At 47.5% G+C, this 8877-nt stretch overlaps 1 long non-coding RNA gene across 1 annotated transcript; it reads left to right on the top strand.

Annotated features, from left to right (window-relative positions):
- Positions 1 to 227: 227 nt before the first annotated feature.
- LOC128825346 (uncharacterized) lies at positions 228 to 3154 on the top strand. The gene is made up of 5 exons (XR_008442652.1): positions 228 to 387; positions 568 to 684; positions 1181 to 1230; positions 1521 to 1621; positions 1914 to 3154. It is a non-coding gene; the product is annotated as an uncharacterized LOC128825346 (long non-coding RNA).
- The last annotated feature ends 5723 nt before the right edge of the window (positions 3155 to 8877 follow it).

The following is an 8877-nucleotide window of genomic DNA, read 5'->3' as shown; positions in this document are numbered from 1 at the left end:
TATGGGAGCGAAGGCCTGTGTACAAAGGAAAAGGAGATTGGGAGTGGCTGTCAAAGTTAAGTATCTGCCTAAGTGTTTGATGGTCAGAAGTATTTGTGCTGTTGAGGCTTCTTGTTTAGGGATGGGAGTCCTCTAAAGTCTGCTCCATCTTAACGGTTGTATGAGGGAGCTCATTGTATGGTGGGAGTGTGTGTTTTCCCTGTAACTAGAGATGCTCCATTCTCAGTTCTTCTCTCTTACAGGGCACTGGGTTTGCATCACTGGTCACCACTACCTTGTTTGTCTGTCTTCTATTGGGTGTTGGTTTTCTGAGGAGGATGTGAGCATTCTAGTTACTGATGGGGCCCCTGTCATGGGGGGGAAAGGGCCATGAGTATTGTGTAAATTGTGAGTATTTTGCATGTTCATTTTAATTGTATAGAAGTAGTTGGTTGTTGCTTCATTGTAGGTATAGGTGTGCTGGGGCTCTTTTGGGGTGTTGAATAGGTCAGTTTAGCAAAGGGAGTGTGGTATTGTGCTGTTGTGGCATTTAGCAATCATGTGGCATTTATTGTTTGTGTGCCACAGGGGGATCTGAGTCCAGAACTGAGGGAATGGGCTGTGGTAAGTGCGCCCTGTTTGGTTTACATGGTTCCTGGTAATGGTAGTGCCAGTGGGAGCAGAGGAACTGCTTGCATCCATGAGGTAAGTGTTAAGTTTGAGCTTTTAGTGTGCTACTGTTGATGGGAGTGTGGTCTTTGCTGGGTTAGGTGAGGTGGGCTTATTATGAATGGGTTCTTCACCATTTTTTTGTGTGTGAGACAACAGGTGGAGAAGACAACATTTGGGTTAAGTTGTTGCTTGTTCTCTAGAAGAAGGTTGGACTTTGGTGGGTGGTTAGTGAGGGTGTTGTCATGTGTGCCCTAAAATGTTGAGTATTTTCCTTTGAATATATTGCAGATGTGTGATATTGGTGTGGAGATGTGTTGATATTCTTTGGGCAAGGGGTAGTGGTGGTGAGGAGAGTGTGGAAAATATGTAACGGGACTGAGAGTTGCAATACTAGGTAGGGGGAAGGGATCTCATGATATGTGATTCCTGTTACTGTAGATGGTTTGTTGAAGAAATAGGGTGGGATGTGTTGCATCATCTGTGGGTTTGATGGTGAGTACTCGTTGGATTATTATTTTGTGTTTTGCAGGTACTTAAGAGGCTTTGGGAGGTGCAGTTTGTGAAAGAATGTCGTGCAAGGTGTGTGTAAGTACTTTTACGGTGTGAAGTCCTGGTGATTGGAATGTATACTCTTTCTCTACTCACCATTGGTGTTTTCTGAGGAAGTGAGCATTTTAGTTAGGCATGGTGATTGGAATGATAAATGCAAGGGAAAGGGGCAGTAGTGTAGTGTGGAAAGTATGTGCTTGAGGCATGTGCTTCCACACCACATTGCTAAATTTCCTTTAAAAAAGAGGAGGAAAGTATGATAGCAGTGTGGCAATATGATTTTTACTTTTTGGGTTGTTTTCTGCTCACTTACTGAGCAGCAGTGGAGGATCTGAGTCTTGCCTGTTCCTGAGATGAAGTGGAAATTGACACAAGTTTGGATAGAAGATAGATGTGAGGCTAGACCTGGTGGGGAAAAAGAGTGAGTATCTGGTTTTATTTTTCTGTACTGTGTGGTGTTCTTTAAAAGTATTGCTCATATGTGATGCGTGTATGTGGATGCACATGTTGGGGTGCCAGTGTCAGTATCCTGTAAAAGAAGGTGTCACGGTGTATGTTTTATTTCACATGGTGGTGTTGCATTTGTTTGTAGGGGGATGGAAAAGTGATGCTGAAATAGGTGCCGGTTGCATAATTGCAGATGGTTTGAGATAGTCTTCATGGTGTCGATTGGTGTGCAGTGTGAGCGTTGTTAAATTTTTTTGTCATTGTAGGTTCTGTGTGAAGATGGGGGTCCAATTTGCCAAAGAACCAGTGAAGTTGAAGTATGGCTGTGGGGGACATGAAGTACTTGTTTCCTGGAATGGAAGTTAATTTGATGTCAAGTTTGCAAGTTAAGTATGGTTATTGATCATGTTTTTTTGTTGGTCTGTTTGATGTTGGAGATGGGAAATGTGTTTCACTGGATGCATGTCAATGGGAATCTCACGTGCTTTTGTTGTGTTTGTTTTAGAAACTGAGATGTTTAGTATTTGTTCTGTGGATGTTGAACGTGTGCATCTTTTTTCTCATTCTCATAGGAAGCTATTTCCATCTGTGCAGTCAGAAGGTATCAGTGTCAGCGGAGAAGACTTTGGTGTGCTTTGTTTGGAAGAATTGGGCTTAGATTGTATATGTTTTGGGTTGCGATGTGAAGTGTTGTCTGTTTGATGGCTAGAATGTAGTGGAGCAGCGGGGCTAGTGTCACTGTGTTCTGGTAGATACCAGAGCTACTGCTATCATGAAATGGCATTATTGTCATTTCTGCTATCCCAATTGGAGAGGTTGGGTTCATTTGCTTGGTCAGTTATGTGAAGTAGTTCCTGTAATTACTTGGACAAAATCTAATGTACTTTTGAAAGGAGTGGCTTGTTTGTCACTTGGAATGTTCTAGCCATCAAAGTTGCAAGAGGACACTGTTATGGGTTGTATCATTCTTTGGGCATTCTGAAGTGTTTGTCAATTGTCTTCATATTGTTGCGTATGCTGTATTTGTAGAGTTGTAATGTATAGGTTGGGGTGTGGTTAGATGACTCATTTTGTCATCCACATTGTTGCCTGCTAAATCACTGCAGTGATTTTGAAACCATGGTGCAGTGCAGTCAAACAGCTGGAAGGCTGACATTGTTACAAATTTGTCAGCCTTTTGGCTGTTTAGCTGCACTGCACCATGGTTGGGACTGTCCCGGACAGTCTTTGACTTAACTTTTCACATGTGGAGGTGCTATAGAGGGAGCATGCTGGCCAGCTGCTAGGTGAGGTATGGTCAAGTCCCAGTCCCACATCTCACAATAGATTCAAGGTTTTGTACAGGTGATGGGTGATGTTTTGAAGCATATGGAAATTAAATGCCAGTGTTGCTTTTGGTATATGGTAATTGTGGTGTTATGTAATGATTATATGAATGTATGTGAAATAAAACATTGTCCAGTACTGCACACACATTCAGTGACAGTGTCCAATTTTTGCAAGCTGTTTACAGTAATGAATGCCTCGTTGAATAAATAAAGCACTGTGTTGCCAAACAAAGAATCTGTCTTCCTGTGTTTTGGTGTGTTGGTTCACAGCTATGTAAGATCAGAACAAGTTGTGAAAATTGTGTGTCCAATTGGGGCAAGCCTGTGTTTCGGTGGGAGGGTTTGCAGAAATGGCAGGTAATGTATCTTAGGGTTGTGGGGGGTTAGGGGTTAGGGGTTAGGGGTTAGGGGTTAGGGGTTAGGGGTTAGGGGTTAGGGGTTAGGGGTTAGGGGTTAGGGGTTAGGGGTTAGGGGTTAGGGGTTAGGGGTTAGGGGTTAGGGGTTAGGGGTTAGGGGTTAGGGGTTAGGGGTTAGGGGTTAGGGGTTAGGGGTTAGGGGTTAGGGGTTAGGGGTTAGGGGTTAGGGGTTAGGGGTTAGGGGTTAGGGGTTAGGGGTTAGGGGTTAGGGGTTAGGGGTTAGGGGTTAGGGGTTAGGGGTTAGGGGTTAGGGGTTAGGGGTTAGGGGTTAGGGGTTAGGGGTTAGGGGTTAGGGGTTAGGGGTTAGGGTTAGGGTTAGGGTTAGGGTTAGGGTTAGGGTTAGGGTTAGGGTTAGGGTTAGGGTTAGGGTTAGGGTTAGGGGTTAGGGGTTAGGGGTTAGGGGTTAGGGGTTAGGGGTTAGGGGTTAGGGGTTAGGGGTTAGGGGTTAGGGGTTAGGGGTTAGGGGTTAGGGTTAGGGTTAGGGTTAGGGTTAGGGTTAGGGTTAGGGTTAGGGTTAGGGTTAGGGTTAGGGTTAGGGTTAGGGTTAGGGTTAGGGTTAGGGTTAGGGTTAGGGTTAGGGTTAGGGTTAGGGTTAGGGTTAGGGTTAGGGTTAGGGTTAGGGTTAGGGTTAGGGTTAGGGTTAGGGTTAGGGTTAGGGTTAGGGTTAGGGTTAGGGTTAGGGTTAGGGTTAGGGTTAGGGTTAGGGTTAGGGTTAGGGTTAGGGTTAGGGTTAGGGTTAGGGTTAGGGTTAGGGTTAGGGTTAGGGTTAGGGTTAGGGTTAGGGTTAGGGTTAGGGTTAGGGTTAGGGTTAGGGTTAGGGTTAGGGTTAGGGTTAGGGTTAGGGTTAGGGTTAGGGTTAGGGTTAGGGTTAGGGTTAGGGTTAGGGTTAGGGTTAGGGTTAGGGTTAGGGTTAGGGTTAGGGTTAGGGTTAGGGTTAGGGTTAGGGTTAGGGTTAGGGTTAGGGTTAGGGTTAGGGTTAGGGTTAGGGTTAGGGTTAGGGTTAGGGTTAGGGTTAGGGTTAGGGTTAGGGTTAGGGTTAGGGTTAGGGTTAGGGTTAGGGTTAGGGTTAGGGTTAGGGTTAGGGTTAGGGTTAGGGTTAGGGTTAGGGTTAGGGTTAGGGTTAGGGTTAGGGTTAGGGTTAGGGTTAGGGTTAGGGTTAGGGTTAGGGTTAGGGTTAGGGTTAGGGTTAGGGTTAGGGTTAGGGTTAGGGTTAGGGTTAGGGTTAGGGTTAGGGTTAGGGTTAGGGTTAGGGTTAGGGTTAGGGTTAGGGTTAGGGTTAGGGTTAGGGTTAGGGTTAGGGTTAGGGTTAGGGTTAGGGTTAGGGTTAGGGTTAGGGTTAGGGTTAGGGTTAGGGTTAGGGTTAGGGTTAGGGTTAGGGTTAGGGTTAGGGTTAGGGTTAGGGTTAGGGTTAGGGTTAGGGTTAGGGTTAGGGTTAGGGTTAGGGTTAGGGTTAGGGTTAGGGTTAGGGTTAGGGTTAGGGTTAGGGTTAGGGTTAGGGTTAGGGTTAGGGTTAGGGTTAGGGTTAGGGTTAGGGTTAGGGTTAGGGTTAGGGTTAGGGTTAGGGTTAGGGTTAGGGTTAGGGTTAGGGTTAGGGTTAGGGTTAGGGTTAGGGTTAGGGTTAGGGTTAGGGTTAGGGTTAGGGTTAGGGTTAGGGTTAGGGTTAGGGTTAGGGTTAGGGTTAGGGTTAGGGTTAGGGTTAGGGTTAGGGTTAGGGTTAGGGTTAGGGTTAGGGTTAGGGTTAGGGTTAGGGTTAGGGTTAGGGTTAGGGTTAGGGTTAGGGTTAGGGTTAGGGTTAGGGTTAGGGTTAGGGTTAGGGTTAGGGTTAGGGTTAGGGTTAGGGTTAGGGTTAGGGTTAGGGTTAGGGTTAGGGTTAGGGTTAGGGTTAGGGTTAGGGTTAGGGTTAGGGTTAGGGTTAGGGTTAGGGTTAGGGTTAGGGTTAGGGTTAGGGTTAGGGTTAGGGTTAGGGTTAGGGTTAGGGTTAGGGTTAGGGTTAGGGTTAGGGTTAGGGTTAGGGTTAGGGTTAGGGTTAGGGTTAGGGTTAGGGTTAGGGTTAGGGTTAGGGTTAGGGTTAGGGTTAGGGTTAGGGTTAGGGTTAGGGTTAGGGTTAGGGTTAGGGTTAGGGTTAGGGTTAGGGTTAGGGTTAGGGTTAGGGTTAGGGTTAGGGTTAGGGTTAGGGTTAGGGTTAGGGTTAGGGTTAGGGTTAGGGTTAGGGTTAGGGTTAGGGTTAGGGTTAGGGTTAGGGTTAGGGTTAGGGTTAGGGTTAGGGTAGGGGTTAGGGTTAGGGTTAGGGTTAGGGTTAGGGTTAGGGTTAGGGTTAGGGTTAGGGTTAGGGTTAGGGTTAGGGTTAGGGTTAGGGTTAGGGTTAGGGTTAGGGTTAGGGTTAGGGTTAGGGTTAGGGTTAGGGTTAGGGTTAGGGTTAGGGTTAGGGTTAGGGTTAGGGTTAGGGTTAGGGTTAGGGTTAGGGTTAGGGTTAGGGTTAGGGTTAGGGTTAGGGTTAGGGTTAGGGTTAGGGTTAGGGTTAGGGTTAGGGTTAGGGTTAGGGTTAGGGTTAGGGTTAGGGTTAGGGTTAGGGTTAGGGTTAGGGTTAGGGTTAGGGTTAGGGTTAGGGTTAGGGTTAGGGTTAGGGTTAGGGTTAGGGTTAGGGTTAGGGTTAGGGTTAGGGTTAGGGTTAGGGTTAGGGTTAGGGTTAGGGTTAGGGTTAGGGTTAGGGTTAGGGTTAGGGTTAGGGTTAGGGTTAGGGTTAGGGTTAGGGTTAGGGTTAGGGTTAGGGTTAGGGTTAGGGTTAGGGTTAGGGTTAGGGTTAGGGTTAGGGTTAGGGTTAGGGTTAGGGTTAGGGTTAGGGTTAGGGTTAGGGTTAGGGTTAGGGTTAGGGTTAGGGTTAGGGTTAGGGTTAGGGTTAGGGTTAGGGTTAGGGTTAGGGTTAGGGTTAGGGTTAGGGTTAGGGTTAGGGTTAGGGTTAGGGTTAGGGTTAGGGTTAGGGTTAGGGTTAGGGTTAGGGTTAGGGTTAGGGTTAGGGTTAGGGTTAGGGTTAGGGTTAGGGTTAGGGTTAGGGTTAGGGTTAGGGTTAGGGTTAGGGTTAGGGTTAGGGTTAGGGTTAGGGTTAGGGTTAGGGTTAGGGTTAGGGTTAGGGTTAGGGTTAGGGTTAGGGTTAGGGTTAGGGTTAGGGTTAGGGTTAGGGTTAGGGTTAGGGTTAGGGTTAGGGTTAGGGTTAGGGTTAGGGTTAGGGTTAGGGTTAGGGTTAGGGTTAGGGTTAGGGTTAGGGTTAGGGTTAGGGTTAGGGTTAGGGTTAGGGTTAGGGTTAGGGTTAGGGTTAGGGTTAGGGTTAGGGTTAGGGTTAGGGTTAGGGTTAGGGTTAGGGTTAGGGTTAGGGTTAGGGTTAGGGTTAGGGTTAGGGTTAGGGTTAGGGTTAGGGTTAGGGTTAGGGTTAGGGTTAGGGTTAGGGTTAGGGTTAGGGTTAGGGTTAGGGTTAGGGTTAGGGTTAGGGTTAGGGTTAGGGTTAGGGTTAGGGTTAGGGTTAGGGTTAGGGTTAGGGTTAGGGTTAGGGTTAGGGTTAGGGTTAGGGTTAGGGTTAGGGTTAGGGTTAGGGTTAGGGTTAGGGTTAGGGTTAGGGTTAGGGTTAGGGTTAGGGTTAGGGTTAGGGTTAGGGTTAGGGTTAGGGTTAGGGTTAGGGTTAGGGTTAGGGTTAGGGTTAGGGTTAGGGTTAGGGTTAGGGTTAGGGTTAGGGTTAGGGTTAGGGTTAGGGTTAGGGTTAGGGTTAGGGTTAGGGTTAGGGTTAGGGTTAGGGTTAGGGTTAGGGTTAGGGTTAGGGTTAGGGTTAGGGTTAGGGTTAGGGTTAGGGTTAGGGTTAGGGTTAGGGTTAGGGTTAGGGTTAGGGTTAGGGTTAGGGTTAGGGTTAGGGTTAGGGTTAGGGTTAGGGTTAGGGTTAGGGTTAGGGTTAGGGTTAGGGTTAGGGTTAGGGTTAGGGTTAGGGTTAGGGTTAGGGTTAGGGTTAGGGTTAGGGTTAGGGTTAGGGTTAGGGTTAGGGTTAGGGTTAGGGTTAGGGTTAGGGTTAGGGTTAGGGTTAGGGTTAGGGTTAGGGTTAGGGTTAGGGTTAGGGTTAGGGTTAGGGTTAGGGTTAGGGTTAGGGTTAGGGTTAGGGTTAGGGTTAGGGTTAGGGTTAGGGTTAGGGTTAGGGTTAGGGTTAGGGTTAGGGTTAGGGTTAGGGTTAGGGTTAGGGTTAGGGTTAGGGTTAGGGTTAGGGTTAGGGTTAGGGTTAGGGTTAGGGTTAGGGTTAGGGTTAGGGTTAGGGTTAGGGTTAGGGTTAGGGTTAGGGTTAGGGTTAGGGTTAGGGTTAGGGTTAGGGTTAGGGTTAGGGTTAGGGTTAGGGTTAGGGTTAGGGTTAGGGTTAGGGTTAGGGTTAGGGTTAGGGTTAGGGTTAGGGTTAGGGTTAGGGTTAGGGTTAGGGTTAGGGTTAGGGTTAGGGTTAGGGTTAGGGTTAGGGTTAGGGTTAGGGTTAGGGTTAGGGTTAGGGTTAGGGTTAGGGTTAGGGTTAGGGTTAGGGTTAGGGTTAGGGTTAGGGTTAGGGTTAGGGTTAGGGTTAGGGTTAGGGTTAGGGTTAGGGTTAGGGTTAGGGTTAGGGTTAGGGTTAGGGTTAGGGTTAGGGTTAGGGTTAGGGTTAGGGTTAGGGTTAGGGTTAGGGTTAGGGTTAGGGTTAGGGTTAGGGTTAGGGTTAGGGTTAGGGTTAGGGTTAGGGTTAGGGTTAGGGTTAGGGTTAGGGTTAGGGTTAGGGTTAGGGTTAGGGTTAGGGTTAGGGTTAGGGTTAGGGTTAGGGTTAGGGTTAGGGTTAGGGTTAGGGTTAGGGTTAGGGTTAGGGTTAGGGTTAGGGTTAGGGTTAGGGTTAGGGTTAGGGTTAGGGTTAGGGTTAGGGTTAGGGTTAGGGTTAGGGTTAGGGTTAGGGTTAGGGTTAGGGTTAGGGTTAGGGTTAGGGTTAGGGTTAGGGTTAGGGTTAGGGTTAGGGTTAGGGTTAGGGTTAGGGTTAGGGTTAGGGTTAGGGTTAGGGTTAGGGTTAGGGTTAGGGTTAGGGTTAGGGTTAGGGTTAGGGTTAGGGTTAGGGTTAGGGTTAGGGTTAGGGTTAGGGTTAGGGTTAGGGTTAGGGTTAGGGTTAGGGTTAGGGTTAGGGTTAGGGTTAGGGTTAGGGTTAGGGTTAGGGTTAGGGTTAGGGTTAGGGTTAGGGTTAGGGTTAGGGTTAGGGTTAGGGTTAGGGTTAGGGTTAGGGTTAGGGTTAGGGTTAGGGTTAGGGTTAGGGTTAGGGTTAGGGTTAGGGTTAGGGTTAGGGTTAGGGTTAGGGTTAGGGTTAGGGTTAGGGTTAGGGTTAGGGTTAGGGTTAGGGTTAGGGTTAGGGTTAGGGTTAGGGTTAGGGTTAGGGTTAGGGTTAGGGTTAGGGTTAGGGTTAGGGTTAGGGTTAGGGTTAGGGTTAGGGTTAGGGTTAGGGTTAGGGTTAGGGTTAG

This window comes from Malaclemys terrapin, chromosome 17 (assembly GCF_027887155.1).
Source record: "Malaclemys terrapin pileata isolate rMalTer1 chromosome 17, rMalTer1.hap1, whole genome shotgun sequence".
NCBI classification, from domain to species: Eukaryota; Metazoa; Chordata; order Testudines; family Emydidae; genus Malaclemys; species Malaclemys terrapin.
Note: the sequence above shows the minus strand (reverse complement) of the source record. Positions and strands in the feature narration are given on the sequence as shown.